Source organism: Lathyrus oleraceus, chromosome 1 (assembly GCF_024323335.1).
Source record: "Lathyrus oleraceus cultivar Zhongwan6 chromosome 1, CAAS_Psat_ZW6_1.0, whole genome shotgun sequence".
NCBI lineage: Eukaryota > Viridiplantae > Streptophyta > Magnoliopsida > Fabales > Fabaceae > Lathyrus > Lathyrus oleraceus.
Genome location: NC_066579.1, coordinates 183153305 through 183173245, shown reverse-complemented (window position 1 = coordinate 183173245; position 19941 = coordinate 183153305).

Genomic DNA, 19941 nt, shown 5'->3' with positions numbered 1-19941 from the left:
GTTACCGGTTAGGGTAAACATATCAAGGATGACTCGCTGAGGGCAACCCGGAGGTGCATTCATTACCGGTTACTGGGTAAGAATAACCTGCCGGGGAAAAGCCAAATAGGGTTTATAACTACCAGTTACTGGGTAGAAGACCAAAGCGAGAGAATATCTGTCACTGATTAAAGTGAACATATCAAGGATAGACTCAAAGGGAGAATATCTGTCATCGGTTAAGATGAACATATCAAGGATAGACTGCCAGTAAAATCAGGAATTACATCTATCGAATACTGGATAGATTACCGAAGAGAGAATATTCGTCACCGGTTAGGATGAACATATCAAGGATAGACTATGAGGGGAGAAATAGGAATTATATATATCATTTACTGGATAGAATACCGAAGAAAGAATATCTGTCACCGGTTAGGATGAACATATCAAGGATAGACTCCATAAAAGGGGAAATATGATTTACAACTACCGGTTACTGGGCAGAAGACCGCAAAGAGGAGGGAATCTGTCATCGGTTAGGATGAACATATCAAGGATTAACTCTCTGGGAAAAATAGGGATTACAAATACCTTTTTACTGGGTAGAATACCAAAACGAGAATATCCGTCATCAGTTAAGATGAACATATCAATGATAAACTCAAAGCAGGGGAAGAAAATATCCGTCATCGGTTAAGATGAACATATCAAGGATAGACTTCCGGGGGAAACCTGAAAATGAATCCGCTGGGGAGAAAGAGGAAATAAATTACTTTTACCGGGTATTGGGAAAAATTAAAGTACTCACAAATCGAGAAGAATATTACTGGTTACTGGGTAACAGACTCTCAGGGGACTCAAAAGCATCTATCTAGGCAAGATCTAGAAAGAAAAGGTCAATCAAAGACTCAACCCGATGAGGATATAACTCAAGGGGGGGGGGGTTCCATCCAGATAATCAACTGGGGAGGAAGCTGGAATAATAATCATCCACAAGGAAATAGCTCAGTGGGGAATGAGAAAGGTCGTATTCTTTCTACTTAAGGGGCTGACACTCTATAATTAAAAGAGGACAAACACATCGAAACTGCGCAGGGGGAAGGATACCACCATAGCAGAGGATCAAAGAAATAATGAATCACAAAAATGCAATAATGTGATAATGGATGTATATGTATATGTATACATATATGTGATGATTATGCTGACAAAACGATCACAAAGGATACAAACGTCGCAGATCTGAATTATCAATACAACAACTCAGCCAATCTCAACAGGAGGGGACCAACTAGAGAAAGAGAGGTAAAGGAAGAACGCAAACTATCCATCTCAAAGGCTCAACCCTGGATAGGGAAAAGGGAAAGATTTGTCGAGGATCTACACCATCAACTCTGCGGGGAATTTTAGGTCAACATCATATCAAATGGGGGACAACCTTGCAGAGGATCAGACATATTGCTCAAGAATCAGTGCTAACTGGAATCTGCTGGAGACTTGAGGGGAAACACAATCTTGTGATGGATCTATGCATACTGTTGAGAAAATGCGCCTACAACTCAAAGGAGGCAAATGCAAACTCGGCTGAGGAAATCAACGAAATTCGGTTTGGAGATGCTGAAATGCTGTTGGCGAGGAAACGAAAACCACACCAACTGCTCGGGGAAAACCAACAATGCTTCACATTTTAGGGCTCACCTGTTCTCAGATCGCTGTTGATATTCCTTAAATGAAATTTCTTGCTCTTAAAAATTATCTGCTTTTATTATTTAAGAAAACATGATTTTGATTTAAAAATTCAATTCCAAAATGATCATCATAAAAATTAAATTCTATTTGGTTGAGATATAAATAAGAGTAGAAACAATTAGATAAAAGCTCAACTTTATTTAATAGAATGGTAGTCTGTAAATGACAAGACTCCATAAATCTTTACAAAAAATGAAAAATGGTAATTTACATGGAAAATGGCTACATTGAATACAATGATCACTAATCCTTCTATCGACTTCAATATCCACTGTGCTCTTGGCTTCGGTTGAGGGTGATGAATCAGAACCAACTGACATGCTCAAGAATGTCTTCAAGACTGAAGATCAGCCGAATGCAGTTACTTGCCATGATCCCTAATTTTTGCATAAATTTCCCCAAGGTGGAGTACTCAATTTATCGGGATTAATTTTCTATTTTATGTCTCTAACTTTTTCCTGGATCGCCCTTTCGGGTTTTTAATCCACCGAGCATTTTTGCCTAAGTCGCCCTTTCGGGTTTTCAACTTAGCGAGCTGTTTCTTTTCTTTTTTAGGCGAAGTATTTATTAATTGCATCGGTGTTCACAGGACGCGTGAACTCTTCACCATCCATAGTTGTAAGAATCAAAGCACCGCCTGAAAAGGCTCTCTTAACAACATATGGGCCTTCATAATTAGGAGTCCATTTGCCCATAGCATCTGGTTTAAAGGACAAAATCTTCTTGAGCACAAGGTCACCTTCTCTGAATACACGAGGCCTGACCTTCTTATCAAACACTTTCTTCATTCTTTGTTGATATAACTGACCATGACACGTGGCAGTTAACCTCTTCTCTTCAATCAAATTCAATTGGTCATACCTGGCCTGGCACCATTCAGCTTCTGTCAACTTGGCTTCCATCAAGACACACAATGATGGGATCTCAACCTCTACTGGGAGCACAACTTCCATGCCATAAACAAGTGAGAAAGGGGTTGCCCCGTTGAAGTGCAGATGGATGTACGATACCCGTGCAAAGCAAATGGGAGCATCTCAGGCCAATCCTTGTACATTACAACCATCTTCTGGATGATCTTCTTGATGTTCTTATTGGCAGCTTCAACAGCCCCATTCATCTTAGGTCTGTAGGGAGAAGAATTATGATGTGTAACATTGAAGTCTTCGCAAAGAGCTTCAACCATATTGTTATTCAAGTTTGATCCATTATCAGTAATGATCTTACTTGGCACACCATACCGGCATATAATTTGATTTTTGATAAACCTCACAACAACTTGCTTGGTTACATTCGCATACGATGCCGCTTAAAACTACTTTGTGAAGTAGTCAATAGCCACCAGAATGAAACGATGTCCATTTGAAGCTTTAGGCTCAATCATGCCAATCATATGAATTCCCCACATGGAGAAGGGCCATGGGGAGAAAATGACATTCAATAGTGTCAGAGGAACATGAATCTTATCTGCATATATGTGACACTTGTGGAATTTCTTCACAAACTTGCAACAGTCAGATTCCATTATCAGCCAATAGAAACCTGCTCTCAATATCTTTTTTGCCATAACATGTCCATTGTAATGAGTACCAAAGGAACCTTCATGGATTTCAGTCATCAATAAGTCTACTTTGTGTCTATCCACGCATCTGAGCAGGACCATATCGAAATTTCTCTTGTAAAGTACATCACCATTCAAGTAGAAGTTTCCGACTAATCTCCTCAAAGTCTTCTTATCTTTCAAGATGCCCCAGGCGGGTAAATCCGACTTTGGAGGAAACACTTGATATCAAAATACCACGGCTTTTCATCTTTGATCTCTTCAACAGCAAACACATGAGCTGGCCTATCAAGATGCATCACAGTCAAATTGGGAACTTCATTCCAAAATTTTACCATAATCATTGAAGCCAACGTTGCAAGAGCATCTGCCATTCGATTCTCATCTCGAGGGATATGGTGAAACTCAACCTTCGTAAAGAAAGTTGAAATCCTCCTCGCATAATCTCTATATGGTATCAAACCGGGTTGATTCGTCTCCCATTCACATTTGATCTAGTTTACAACCAAAGCTGAGTCTCCATAGACGTCAAGATATTTGATTCTGAGATCAATGGCCTCTTCAAGCCCCATAATGTAAGCTTCATACTCATCCATATTATTTGTACACTTGAAAGTCAATCTAGCTGTAAACGAAAAATGAGTGCCTTGAGGAGTACTAATCATTGCCCCAATGCCATTACCATACTGATTAACAGCTCCATCAAATACCATGCCCCAACGGGAACCAGGTTCTGGCCCTTCTTCAAGCAATAGTTCATCACAAACTTTCATTTTCAAGTACAAGATCTCTTCATCAGGAAAATCATATTGCACTGACTGATAATATTCAATCGGTTGGTGAGCCAAATGGTCAACCAAAATACTACCCTTGATCGCTTTCTAAGATCGGTATTCAATATCATATTCTAACAACAACATCTGCCAACGGGCAATCCTCCCAGTTAGAGCAGGCTTCTCGAAAATGTACTTGATTGGATCCATTTTGGATATCAACCAAGTAGTATGATTCAACATATATTGACACAGACGCTTAGCAGCCCAAGCCAATGCGCAACAAGTCTTTTCAAGCATAGAATACCGAGTCTCACAATCGGTGAATTTCTTACTGAGGTAGTAAATAACACATTCTTTCTTTCCAGTTTCGTATTACTGACCTAGAACACAACCCATACTTTCATCGAGCACAGTCAAATACATGATCAACGGTCTTCCTTCAACAGGTGGAGACAGAATCAGAGGTTCAAGCAGATACTCTTTGATACTATCAAAATCTTTATGGAAATCTTCGGTCCAATCACAAGACTGATCTTTCTGAAGAAGCTTGAATATAGGTGCACATGTGGCAGTCATATGCGATATAAATCTCGAGATATAATTCAAGCGGCCGAGAAAACCTCTGACTTGCTTCTCAGTTTTAGGCGCATGCATTTCTTGTATTGCTTTGACCTTGGCAGGATCAACTTTAATACCCTTCTCACTGATAATAAAGCCCAACAACTTACCAGAACAAACACAAAATGTACACTTATTGGGATTCAAGTGGAGTTTGTACTTCCTCAAACGCTGGAATAGCTTCAACAAATGCTCAACATGCTCTTCTTCATCACTGGATTTAGCAATCATATCATCAACATAGACTTTGATCTCTTTATGCATCATATCATGGAAAAGAGTTGTCATAGCTCTCTGGTACGTTGCACCAACATTCTTTAGACCGAAAGGCCTCACTCTATAACAGAATGTTCCCCAGGGTGTAATGAATATGGTCTTCTCCATATCTTCGGGTGCCATCTTGATCTGATTATATCCGGAAAATCCGTTCATAAATGAAAAGACTTTGAATTTAGCTGTATTATCTACCAACATATCAATGTGTGGCAGAGGAAAATCATCTTTCCGACTAGCTTTATTCAAATCTCTATATTCAACACACATACAGACTTTTTCATCTTTCTTAGGAACAAGCACAATGTTGGCCACCCATTATGGATATTCGGCAGTAATAAGGAAATCGACATTAATCTACTTTTGCACTTCTTCTTTGATCTTCACTGTCATATCAGGATAAGTTCTTCTCAACTTCTGCTTGACCGGCGGGCATTCTGGCTTCAACGACAATCTATGCTCCACAATCTCAGAATCCAAACCAGGCATGTCTTGATAGGACCAAGCAAACACATCTGAATACTCTCGGAGAAGATCAATCAACCCCTTCCTAACCTCTGGACACAGTTGAGACCCAATCTTGACTTCCTTCACATCATCTTCGGAACCCAAGTTGACCAACTCAATCTGCTCTTCGAATGGCTAAATGGCTTTTTCCTCGTGCTCAAGTAGACGAGACAATTCATCAGACACTTCTTCATCACTTTCTTCCTCAACCTCAAACACAGGGAATTCAAAGTTTGGAGAAGGAGTAGGATCATTGTATTCAATGAGTTTAGAAACCAACCTACATAATGATTTGATATTTTGATTTTAGAGAAGTGAATTTTGACCAAATATTATGCAGATGGATAATTATTTTTTATTTATGTTTTTTTGTGATTACCATTTTCAGGAAAGCAAAAAGTAAAAACAAAAGCATCATAGATGTGGATGAATAGAATTGCAATTTATTGATGATTAATTTGAAATATGCCCAACAATATTCACTTTTCCCTTAGGCATAGGAGAAGGTTTTTTCTAAAATGATAAAAACAAATTACTTAGAGCGATGGACAATAACAAGAACATCAACAGCGATCCAATTGTTGCAAGCCTTTCCATGCGTCACAAAATTGGCGCAGTCTTCATCTTCATCACCCTCGATCACAACAGCTGAGTGTTGTTCATTACCATGGATGAACCCTCCGCTATGGAAACTAGGTTGCACATCTTCAGTTTTGACATAAGACGACCCTCGTTGGAATCCCAAACTAGCTTTACTCTTGTTCTCGGCGACCTCTACCATACGGCCCCACTGATCTGAACTGCCATCTTCAACAATTTTCTGAGTGTATTTGAAAGAGGACATGAGTTCCCCAACTTTCTTCACTTCAGCAATAGATAGAGCTCGGAACGGAGTTCCAACCTCATCCTTAGCTTCTACATATGAAAAAGACGATAAGTGACTTACCAGCAACGCTTTCTCTCCGCCAACAATGACAAGCTTACCATTCTTCACAAATTTCAAATTTTGGTGCAGAGTAAATGTCACAGCTTCAGCCTCATGTATCCATGGCCTTCCCAACAAGCAGCTATAGGCCGGGTGGATATCCATTACTTGAAAAGTAATATGAAAATCACTCAGACCTATCTTCACTGGAAGGTCCACTTCTCCTATAACGGTCTTGCGAGAACCATCAAATGCTTTGACAATTACGCCATTGTACCTCATAGGGGCGCCTTGATACGTTAACTTTGACAGAGTTGATTTAGGGAGTACATTCAACGAACAACCAGTATCAACCAACACATTTGACAACGCATCCTCCTTGCAATTCATTGATATATGCAATGCCAGATTGTGATTTCTACCCTCCTCAGGAAGCTCTTCATCACAGAAACTCAAGTTGTTGTAGGAAGTAATGTTAGCCGCAATATGGTCAAATTGATCCACAGTCACATCATTCTCCACATAGGCTTTCTCCAACACTCTTTGCAATGCTTCTATGCGCGCTTCAGAATTCATGAGCAGAGACAACACTGAAATCTTTGACGGAGTCTGGAGCAGCTGCTCCACCATATTGAATTCACTCTTCTTGATCAATCTCAGTACCTCGTCATCATCACTAGGTTTCAAATTGCAAGATTCACCAGAGTTACACTTTGGAGCACTTACCGGATTCACTGCGGGTACATCATTCTTCTTACCAACAAACACATCTTCTATCCCCTCTTTTGGAAAGACAGGTCCAAACACACGGCCGCTACGGGTCACCTTTGCTATATCGACAATGTTCACAACAGAATTAGTCGTAGGCAACGAAACCTCTTGACCATTCTCCAACATAGTAGCATTATACTGGTAAGGAACAACTCTATCGGATGCATACGGGACTGGATTCGCTAACTGTATTACTAACGGTGATACCGATCTATTGACGCTGTTACTACTGCTGCTGTCAACTGAATTACTACCCGCTTTGGGGTTTTAAACACTAGAATGATAACATTCACATCGTCTATATTCCTCGACTGTTGAATCTGGATCACATTCCCATCCATCAACTTCTAGATATCTCTCTTAACGATCGAACACCCACGGGGGTTTACACTGCAAATTGCACAACTGTCATGGTCGTGCTCACAATAACTGATGGTACATAGGGTCTTATGCATTTCTACCAAGGATCAACGAATACGTCGCACATCAAACACTCGGAAACTTCTCGGACAACCATCTACCATATTAACAAAGGAATTACCATGAGCGAGCAATGGGTTAGCTTTCACGTTCGGTGCACGGTCCTCAAAGGACACCATCCCACTCTTTACTAGCTTTTAGACCTCATATTTCAATGGGTAGCAATTCTCAATATCATGGCAGGGAGCTCCCTGATGAAAAGCACAACGGAGTTCAGGCTTATACCACCATGGAAGTGGTTCTGGAATTTGTGGCGGATTTCATGGTTGAAGCAGGTTCTTGGGAACCAAAGACGGGTAAAGTTCAATGTATGATATAGGAATAGGGTCAAAAGAAACCTTCTTTCTCTCGAAACTTTGTTGTTGCTGATTATTACTGTTGTTGTTGTAGTTTGTTCTTTGTTGCGACGGTTGTTGTTGAACTGGTGCTAATTGATTGTTTGAAAATACTGGAATAACGGATGAAACTTGATGATGATGCTGACGCGGTTGCAGATTTCTTTTGACATGAGGCCTCATCTGCCTCCCTACTGACACTGCATTGGTTTCACCTTCATTCTTTCTGGCGAAACTACTCCCATACTTCTTGCTTGATGATACCTCTTCCTTAGACAAACGTCCCTCACAGACACCTTCTTCTAACCTCATCTCCATGTTTACCATTTTGGTAAAATCACTGAGGGCACTAGCAATCATGCGTTCGTAATAAAATGAACTCAGGGTCTTAAGGAAAATCTTAGTCATCTCTTTTTCTTCCAACGTAGGATTGATCTGAGCAACAAGCTCTCTCCACCTCTGGGCATACTCTTTGAGTGTCTCTTTGTCCTTCTGAGACATCGATCTCAGCTGGTCTCTATCAGGTACCATGTCCATATTATACTTGTACTGCTTCACAAAAGCTTCACCCAAATCATTAAATATGCGAACACTTGCACTATCTAACCCCATGTACCACCTCAGAGTGGCACCAATCAAACTGTCATGGAAGTAGTGAATTAATAACTGGTCATTATCAATTTGCATTAACAATTTCCTGGCATACATGACGAGATGGCTAAGTGGACAGGTATTTCCCTTATACTTTTCAAAGTCGGGGACTTTGAACTTCATCGGGATTTTGACATTCGGCACTAAGCAAAGTTCATCAACACTTTTACCGAACAAATCTTTTCCTCTCAATGTCTTCAATTCCTTTCGCAACTCAAGGAACTGATCCCTCATCTCATCCGTCTTCTCATAAACATCCGGACCCTCAGACGGCTCAGAATGGTAGATGGTGTCCTCGATACAAGGCAGAGTGTGAACAGCTGGAGGCGGAACATACATGACCGGGCTAGATGCCGACATGGAAGCAAAAGTAGGCACAAACCCTTCAGGCGTAAAGTTCGGAGGAATTCCCCACGGGAATCCGGCAGGCATAGTTGGAGCAAACTGAGTGGTAGGCACAATTGAGGTAGCAACCTCTGAAATGACAGTCCTCTACGGAGGAGGAGTTGCAGGCGTTGGAGAAGGCTGATTCTGAGTAGCTAAAATAGACTCCATCATGGCAGTCAAACGAGCAATCTCATCCTTCAACTCTCGGTTCTCTTGTTCCAAATGTTCCATAATTCTCGGTTGATTGGCGCGAGTGTTATATCAATGAGTCAGCTTGGCTGAAGCACGGAAGAATAACCAATAAGACATCTGGCAGAAGAAAACCTGTTATGCAAATGATGCATGAAATGCAATGTTTTGTTTGTTTTTATTTTCAAGGAACATACTATTTTATTTGCAAATATATAATAACAACATTAACAAATTTGATTGACCATAAAAAATCTCTTTTATTCATATAATTTTTGGAAGGATTACACTGAGTACAATTTCAGAAACCAAAATACAAATACAAGAGAAAAGGAAACTAATCATCCTAAGGATCCCCTAACAACAATGTCAGATGATTTGGCTGCAGGTGCATACTTCCTTCGGATGCGTCGAATCTCGGACTTGAAAGAAGTCTTCATCTGAGCTTTCTTGAGGACAAGCTGGTCAACAATCTTCTTCCAAGCACCAAAAGGCTAAGGCATACTAGAGGAAGATGGACCCTATGGATCTCTCTGTCTCTTCACTGCTCGGTCTTCAAGAAGTTCAATAAGCGCATCTTTGTCCTTAGACTCAAGCTGCAACTCCTCATGCTTTCTCAAAGCATGGAACCGCTCTTCCCATATATCTCTTTCTTGCTTCATCTTAGCAAGCGCGTCTTCCAACTCCTCTATATCTTGGTTAGGGAGAGTTAATGGCTCCACCACAACCCTAGACATAGGTCTCTCACAAGTATATGACATCTTCAATTCCAAAGCTCTTTTCTTCACCCAAATAGTGTAAGCTTCCAAAGCTACACAGTTGCACAGACCAAGCTCGGATCTTCCTTTCCTATGCACGTTATGCCAAGCATGCACCATCTTCTGCTTCAAATGTTAGGGATCTTTACCCTCTTGATAGAAAAGACCTTCTAACTGAGTGTTATTAGGTTTGTCTTTCAAGGGGAACCCAAGTTGACGACGGGCCAAAGCAGGGTTGTAGTTGATTCCTCCTTGTGTACCAATGAGAGGCACATTAGAGAATTCACCAAAACTATCAATAATATCCAAGCTACTCAATGCAGAATCATACCAAACTATATCATCATTAGTGAGAGACATGAGTCTCTGAGACCATCATAGACATTGTTTGTTCTCCACAAAAGTAGGCGTCTGAGGCAAGTGCGAAATAAACCACTTGTACAGAAGAGGAACACAACACACAATCATTCCACCACCTTTGGAATTCCTTAGATGAAAAAAGAAGTACATATCACCCAACAGAGTAGGCACAAGATTCCCAATCAAGAAGATTCCCTCTGCAGATTTTCTTCTTTGTCCCCGACCGAGTCCTTCCATTGATTTATTTTCATGGAAACCCCTTGTGTCTCCAGCAGTTTTTAAGTCGTAGCCTGGCCTACACACAACTTTTTATTCCCAGAGTCTCTGTCTCCCCAGTGAGTTTTCCTTATATAATACATTGTGCTCCTGTGGACTTTCAGTCTCTCCGGATTCTTTTCCTCTGCGACAATATCCCCCCCCCATAGAGATTATTTTTAACATTCATATCATATGCATCATGAGGTCTCTTAGGGACCAAAATTTGTCTATATATGATGTTATTTAAGTTTATTCTACTGAGTTGATACAAAGATTTTAACCTTCATCTCCTCAGCTAGAATGTCCTTAAATAGGGGCAGCTGTAAGACCCCAAATTTGACCCTAAGATCCCTCATGCTATCTCATCATATGCATTAGCATTGGGATCACACCTTGGCATCCTCCTTACCCCTCATTCATTGGGTTTGCATTAGGAGAGATCGCCAAGAACTTTTGATTGTATCATACTTGGTTTTTCATTATTTACTAACCAAAATACCAAAAATATGTCAATGTATAGTTTAACTCTTTTGTAGGTAGTGTGTGTGCTCACCTATGCTCCATCAAGTTCATATATAGGGTTTGAGACCCTCAATGCAAGGAGTTCAATCAAGAGATGGTTCAAATTTGTTTTAGGCATCATATATGGATCCCCATGATATTCACATGTCATTTTGATCAAGAAATCACCAAGAGTTTGGAGTTTGATTGCCTTAGAAACCCTAATTCATCTGGGTATCTTGTGTGACTTCTTCAACAAGTTTCTTCAACAATTGATCAAATATTTCAAGGGATACTTAACTATACATAATATTATGCATATATGATCCTCCATGAGTCCCAAAAGTAAAGAGAATGTCAAGTTAGCAAGTTGGTTCATGGTGGTTGACCTAGGAAAGTCAACTGGTCAAAACTGGGGTTCCCTAGACCCTATCGCCTACAATATTTGTCATATGAAAATGGTTCCAAGATCAAAGTTACTAAAAATGACATTCTATACAACTTTCCCATTTAAGTCAAGAGCTAGTTTTGCTTGGAAGGTCATTTTTTATGGTGAAACATTATAGGTCATTTTGTCTGAACCCTAGTTTGGAGGTCAACTTCCCAAGACCATAACTTGATAAATTTTTATGAGATGAAAACCATTAAAATTCCATGATCAAATTAAATATTCATACTTTAACTTTTATGTTTGAAATAAGTTCAAATTCAACTTGCAAATGCATGTGCCAAGGTGAAAGATTATAGGTCATTTTGGGCCAATACCATTGAACAAGTGATTTTCCTCAACTCCTAAAATGCATAACTCCTTCATGCCAAATCCAAATGAGGTAAAATTTGTAACCAAATTGAAGAGGTTTGAAAGATATACAACTTTTATGAAGAAATGTTTCTCATTTGAAGTCCATAGAAAAAGTTATTTAAGGTGGAAGAAGTGAACATTTGACTTGGGACTTAGAAAATTTTCAAATATGTTTGATTTCCCAAACTTCCACCTCAAAATTCATCATGATCCAAGCTTCAAATGAGAAAGTGTTCAACATGGAAGTTGTTCCCCTAGATCCCACCTTTCTAAAAAATCCAAGATCATATCATTTGGATCAAAATTGAGGGACTGGCATATGGCTCCATTGTGGGAAGTATTTTGGCAAGATTTGGATTCAAATGATCATTCTTCTTTGCATGCTTCCACATGATGACTTTAGTACACTTTGCACACAAATTGGAGTTGGATTACATCAGTCCTTAGGCCCAAATTATTGACCATGCACCCATGCAAGGTGGTTTCTAAATTTGGCCAAATTTCAAGTGGTGAAAAAAATCAAATTCATTTCCTATTTAAACAAGGTCAAGGCTTCAGAATTAACATCAACACCCTGCCCAAGCTTTGCTAGACTGATCCAAACCCTCACCGCCATAGAATTTCTGAAGGTTTCTCTTGAAATCAAGCTTGAACTTCATCTTCTGTTTGGAAGTTCAAACTTCAGAAGTTCACTTCCCTTTTCATCTCAATTGGTTTCTGCAAGCAAGAGAAAGAGAAAGCAAGAAAAACCAGATCAAGATCAAGTGAAATTGGATCAACTCGAAGGTGGTTTTTTTCCAGAAACTTCATATCTTCGATTCTCTCTCAATTCTTCACCATTCTTTATGATTTTTGATTGTCTAAATTCCTATCAATGTAGGCAAGAAGATTGAGTTGCTTTGAGGTCAAACCGAAGCAACTCAGTTCATGATCCTCAAAATTCAAATTCCTGTATCTTTTTATATAGTTGGAATTGGAGAAAATTAAGGCTAGATTTGTGCTCTTGAGCATTTTTCCTTCAAATTAGTGTATTCACTTTTCATTTTTCATGAAGTTGAGCCCGAACCAGACCGATGGTGATCACCGGAGAAGATGACCAGAGCTAGGGCTCCGATGGTGTGCTGGCATTGCCCAGACCATCTGATCTTGGTTCCACGTTTTAATCAGGACCATTGCTTTTGATTACCATGCGTGTGGCGCTTTGACTCAAGTCCACCATGGATAGCGCGTGTGTGGCCATCAGATCTACCACCTCAATTAATGAGAGAAATGTAATGGCCCCTGATTTTTCATATTTTCTGATTTTTCATTTAATCCATTTATTTTGATTAATTCATATTAATTTCATTTTTAATCCAAAAAATATGGGACTTTCACCAAAAATCTTTAAATATTTTCCTCTTTCATTTTCTGAATTAAAATTATTTTTTGGATTAATTTTGATATTTTTAATGAATTAATTGTTTTTTTTTTGCATATTTTTAATTGTTTAAAAATACTTCTGACTTTTCAAAAATTATGAATTTTTTTGTCTAAGGTCCTTTTACCTTGTTTGACCTAGGATAAATCTCTTGACCATTTGTTTGGTGTTTTGAAGAGATTTTAGGTTTTGACCAAACTAAATTTAATTTAAATGCGTTTTTAATTGATTAATTGTATAGAAATTATTTTGAGCCATTTTCATTGACTTGTGATGTTTGACTATGTGTTTGGGCCTTGATCAAGGTTGATTTGACTTTTGTTAAGTTAAAATCATTGGATTTAGGGGATTGATGAAATGTAAATTTCATCTCCCAAAATGAATGAATGATTTTAATTTGATAAAATTCCTCCCATGACCAATTTGTGTTTCTCTTATCTCCCCTCCCTCTTCATCTTCAATCCCATTCTCCCCCATCCTCTTCATTGACCAATCAAATCTCAACATCCTAAGGCTAATTGGTTCATCAATAACCTTGTGTTAGATGAACCAATACAAGTATGGATGAGATATGTCCACCCTTTGATTTGTTTTCTTTTTGTGTGTGGTATGTTTTAGGAGTTTGGTCCATTATACCAAATCTCTAACATGCATAAGCACCTAAATTTATATTGTCAGACCTCAGATAGTTGTGACTTCTACATAAGTCCAATTACGATTGCTTAACATAGAGCTAAATTTGACTCTAAACGCATAACATTCTAGTAAGTGAGATTGTAAGTCTCCCCCCTTTCATGGTATTATGTGGAAACTTGGCCTTTTTTCCTTCCTTTGGAAGATGTCTTGGTTCAAGGATCCATGCTTGTGAATAGAGGGTTGAGTGTTCTCTGAAGAATGACTTAATCAATTGAAAAGTAAAATATCACTAACATCTAATTAACTAACATTTGACTAATTTGTATTAATATTGATTTTATTTTTCAAGTCATTTACTTTATACAATTTAAATTCAAGTCATTTACCATTTCATTTTTCATTTACATATCATTTAACTTGTTTTATGTTTATGCCATTTTCACTTTGCTCATTTGAGCCATATATTGTGATTATATATATTTGTTTGTGTTTGTGGTCTTAGGACCTTAAAATACTTAATAAACAATAAAAACCCTAAAAAATGTTTTGTGTGGATTGTTGGATTTGATCTGAGCTATTGAACTTAGAATTAGGCAACATTCCATATGCAAAAAGACTTGGCCAATGCCAACATTTCTGAGACCAAGTTATTGTGATTTGAGCTTTCATCTGATACAAGTATTGGGATCCCCTTAAATTCATCTGCTACATGGTCTTGCTTTAACTGTTACTTTGAACCTATGTCTAATGTCTTATTCTGAGTAAAGCCAAGGAGAATGTCATATGATACTTGAGAAGATAAAGAAGACTTATAGCTGTGAAGTTTCTTGCTTGGATGTGGCCATCTTTATTTGATGCCTTGCTCTTCATATTGCTAATGGCTTGCTGATTATTGCTTGATTCAAAAGTCCAAAGGGAAAGTGGATATTCTATATGACATTCTTGTCTGTTGGATTGCATCTCATTGGTCAGATCTTTTCAACTCTTAACTTTTAATTTTATGCTTAGGATTAGTCTCTTCATCTCCTCCCACTTCTTAAATTTCAAAATCTCTCCCCCCTTTCAAAAACTTTCTTTGCTTGTGATTTCAAAACTTAGACCTTATTGAAAATTAGAAACTTTGGCCTTATGCCATTGAATTTTTAAACTCATTTCTTAATCAAACTTGTAAATGGACTTAACCATATTGACTTAAAATTTCAAAAGACAAAAAAAACTAACACCCATTCAAATTTTTTTTAGGCCCTTTGTGCCTCTTTTGAACTTAAATTTTGATTAAAAGCAATCCATTCACTTTGAAATTGATGCCACAAACTACAAAGTTTTAATCCCTCATTTTTATGTTGGTACGTAGGCACAAGTCTGAAGGTCTTGTCAAACACAAAAAATATAATTAATGAATTCTTTTCTCATCCCCACACTCTATTTATTGCAAACATATTTTACACCAAAACACATACACACATAAAAAAGGGCTCCCTAGGGGGCTCCCTAGGAGTACCTAGGACACTTTGGGTGCTAACACCTTCCCTCTGTGTAACCAACCCCCTTATGTGTAATCTCTGGCATTTTATTAGTTTTGATTTGAAAACTTCTTATCTTTGGGTTTTGTTCGTACTTTTCCCTTTTCCTTTGGAAACAATAAAAGCACAGTGGTGACTCTGGTTTTATTGACGTTAAGTTTATTCATAGCTTAATGGTCATGAATTTACCGCTACACACCCGTTTGGCAAGTTTTGGGGAATCTTGTCAAAGGAATTTTATTGAATCCTCACAGACGAACCATTTTGGGAATGGAGGTCTGAATTCCAAGCCAAGATCAACGCTTGGCAATCGTGGGAATTTTGGTGTTTGGATTCTAAAAGCTAACTCATATTTGTTTCGGGCTTAACGCACGAAGGGATTTTTAAGTCAGGAGGTTTTTGCATAAAATTTTCTTTTAAAATAAAGGTTGCCTCACAGATGGTTCGACTGAGATCACCAGGCTTGTAGGCAGTTTCAAAGTATTTATGGAATGCTCGAATCTCCTTGATATGAGTTGATATACCTTTCTTACGCATGTCCTGTATATAAGAAAATTTGTCAGTTAGATGTTGAGTAAGGGTAGGGATGTCGAAGATTTCACTGGTGTAGTAATTCTTCCACCAAGTGTCAAATTCTTGTGTATAGTAAAGTGATGGTCGAAAAGAGATGGGAGTAAGTTTGCAAACTTCGGTATATAGAGATAGATGTCTGTCAGATTCATCCTCAATGAACCACATATTGTAAAGACAGAGAGTGATTTTTCTGTCATAGAGGGATTTAAGCATTAATTAGATGAGGCCAAATTATCGAGAGACAAGATTAGGCTGATAGCTAACAATGGTTATCTGGTTCTTCGACGATCTGATTCTGTAGGCAATCAACTTAAGGGTGAGAAACGCCTCCCATATGGCCAAATATTTTGCTTCCTGATCGGTCGAAGAGGAAGGAAATTCCCTTGTGAACCACTCAGGGACATGGGTTCTGTTGGCGATGGAGCCATAGAAGGAGTGAAGTTGTAGCATTTTGCAAACATCATCATATATCTAGAAAAGGAATTTTGTAAGCTTGATCCTTCTTCATTTGGGGTCAGATGAACCAAGTGTGTCCCTTTGACTTTCTTGTTCTTAATCTCTTCATATTCTTCATTGGTGGTGTTGTGGGTTGGGAGTTAAGGCTCAAAAGTGGAATTTAAGCATAATTAGAGTAACCACTATGTGCCAGCTAGTAGAAGGTTTGTCCCTGGTTTATAGGTCTTCAGAATTTCGACAACTTCTTCTAAAGACTCATAAAGAAAACCCAAGATCAGTTTACTTAGGCAAATGTTGTGTCCAGCATGTAGTTGGTTCCCCGTGGTTAAAAATATCTTCATCACTTGAAGAGACTTTGAGCAGAAGATACAACGTGACAACCAAAGTGACAGGAAGGCAATACGCTCTTCATCAGAAACTTCATCACTTTCAGTGTTGTGATGGTAAGATATATAATGAGTGAAAGTGGCTTTGTTGGTATCAAAATTGATGATGTTTTTGTTCATATCGCTTGGGTTAAATACTTCTCCAGTTGGTTGTGTATCGGGGTATTCGTTACCATTAGAGATATTGACTAAATCCAAGGTAAATCATACAAGTCGAGTCGCCACCGCACTTCTATTTATCCAAAGGAATGGTTAGAAAGCGAACAAAAACCTAAAAGTTTTATCGAATCAAAAACTAGTAAAAATGTCAGAGATCGGGGTAAGGGGGTTGGTTATGCAATGGGAAGGTGTTAGGCACCCAAAGCATCCTAGGTACTCCTAGGGAGCCCTTTTCACATTTGTTGCAAAGGTTGTTGTTTTTGGGAAAATTTATTTGTGCAAACATGATTGAAGGGATGAGAAAAGCGTGTATGTTTATCTAATGTACTACTTACTAAAAGAAGGGTCAAAAGAAAATGACTCGCACGGATGTCACATCCACTGCATACGTATCTCATCTGAATCTGAGAATCAGAGTCTTCGTAGCTCGGCTACCTATGGGTAAAGAGGAGTGTGCTCGCTAAGACATCGCGTCTTATGCCTATGTATCTCATCTGGGATGAAAATCAGAGCAAAACGTAGTTCGACTACCTATTTTTGTTTGTTTTGTGTTTTTTAGATGAACGACGTTACTACACAATCTACCGGATGCTCGACCTTTGGAGACTTACTCGCCTGTAGTAGAAGGAGTTAACGTGTTCTTAGGAGAAGAAAAATCAATGAGTTTGTTTGTATTTTTATGGATGCTCATGCAAAAAAGGAAGTCCTGGCAATCTTATGGGGGATGATCGCACCATACAAAACAAACATGCATAAAGTAAACACGCCAACAAGGGGGCTCGAACATACATGGGTAGGGCTTTAGTCAAGAGGGGTCATATCAACCTCGACAAGCAAGCCATGCAAGGGTAATCAAATGGGCTCTTAACCTCTGACATTGAACGTCAGGGTGAGCAAATTAACAGGGTAATGAGGATAAGACCTCATAGCTCTTAACCCTGGACAGGGTGAGCTCATGACAAAAAGTGGGGATTCAGAAAGGTGGAACCCTCTCCACTGACCGACCGGACAAAAGATCTTGGGCTTTTGTTCTGCAGCATTGATACGTAGTATGAGCATAAAAAACGACACACTGAATAACGGGGGATTGATTACTAATCCCTTTTATCCGTCAATTGCCTCTACAAAAGTAACACACAAGAACATTGCCTCCTATCGAGGTCTTCCAGCTAAGAAAGCAGTAAAATGCTAAAAGATGTAAAAGGGATTAAGATCTACCACACGGATAAAGATCCGGAGTAACAGCAACTCAAGAAACAAGAAACCCAGAGATCTCTCAAGCTGGCACCATCAAAGAAAGCGAGTCAGCACAGGTAATCGGGATAAATCTCCAAACGGTATCCCACAAATAAAGTGGAATGCCACACGAACTATCTCTTCAGGAGTCATATGATCTCTCACACAAACTCAACAAACAGGTTAGAAATAACAGGTAAATAATGCATGGATGCGGCGTAAAACATGTTACAATCAAACACGAAAAAAGATCTGAAACCAAACAGAAAAAACAAGCTGCTGTCACGTTCGCTACTGCTTCGCTTAGCGAGGTGCTAGCGAAGCTTCGCTACATGTTCGCCTAGCGAAGGTGCTGGCGAACGCCTGCGAATTCTAGATTCTCCTTTGATAACAGTGCGATTTCAGAAACCCCAAACCCTATGGTACTCATTTCAGGAATTATGTGATTAAACATTCGAGGCATTGGCTTCACATATTCATGCATATGCAAAACCTAACGATACCCACTCTTCCAAATTCAAACATAATACATCACACATTTAGAAAGTTCAAATTGAAGGCGTAAAGTAATAGGAATAGGGCAAACCTGTGTGGAGAGATCGGTTGAGATTGAATTGCACGGTTCGGTTTGTAGAGTGATTTCAAGGGTTTGTATGAGATAGAGTCGATTCTGTGCAGATGAGTTCTCTTCGGTGTCTAGAGGTTGCTCTGAGTTCTCTGTTAGGTAGTCTCTCTCTCTGATAATCCAGGGTTTGTAATAGTCTCCAGTCTGTTTTTCTCAAATGAAGCTCTGGTATTTATAACCTGATTTTCGTGGCTTTGTGGGCTTAAAATGAATGCAATTCAGGCCCAAAATTCTGTTATGTTTTCAAAACGCGTGGTCTTCGCCTAGCGAATGGTTTGCTCGCCTAGCGAGCATGACAGCTCAGACCTTCGCCTAGCGAAGAAATGGTTCGCTTAGCGAGCGTGACAGCTCAGGAACAGACTTTTACTCTTTCCAGATTAGCATTTTGAATGATGAATAGATCCCATTGGAACATGTTGGAAGTAACCCACGTCATTCCCTTGTATTGACTGATCACCCGAATAGAATTCACAAAGTGTCTTGGATGATACTCAAGCTTCAAACAAAAGATGTTAGTGACACATTTTTGTGCTTTTGGTTAGTAAACAAAAAAAAGAGAAACAATGATATATAATTCAAGCATGCTTGGTGATCTCAAACCAATCACAAGGAGTCCCACCCAAAGGAAAAGGGAACCAAGATGCTCATGATCCTTGAGGCTATGCAAATGCAATATTATGATGCCATGGGGGATCTTAGGGCCAAAGTTGGGGTCTTACAGGTTGAAACCAAGCGATAGCAGCAATGTCGAAAAGGGTAGGAGTCAACATTCCGCAGGGGAAATGGAAAGTGTTGTGAGTACTATCCCAAAAATATAAAAAGGCTATTAACATATTTTGACTATATCTTGGCCCTACTTTCGACAGTTGAATCATGTCATAAATACTTATTTCTTTCCAAAATTGGGCTTCCCTCTTCTCAATTTGATAAGCCAAGTAAGATAGGGTTCAAGGTCTTTCGAGGAGTGGCACATTAGGGAACTCCCCACAACGGTCAATGATGGTAACATTCTCCATAGATCTAGAGCACCAATGAATATCTGAATGA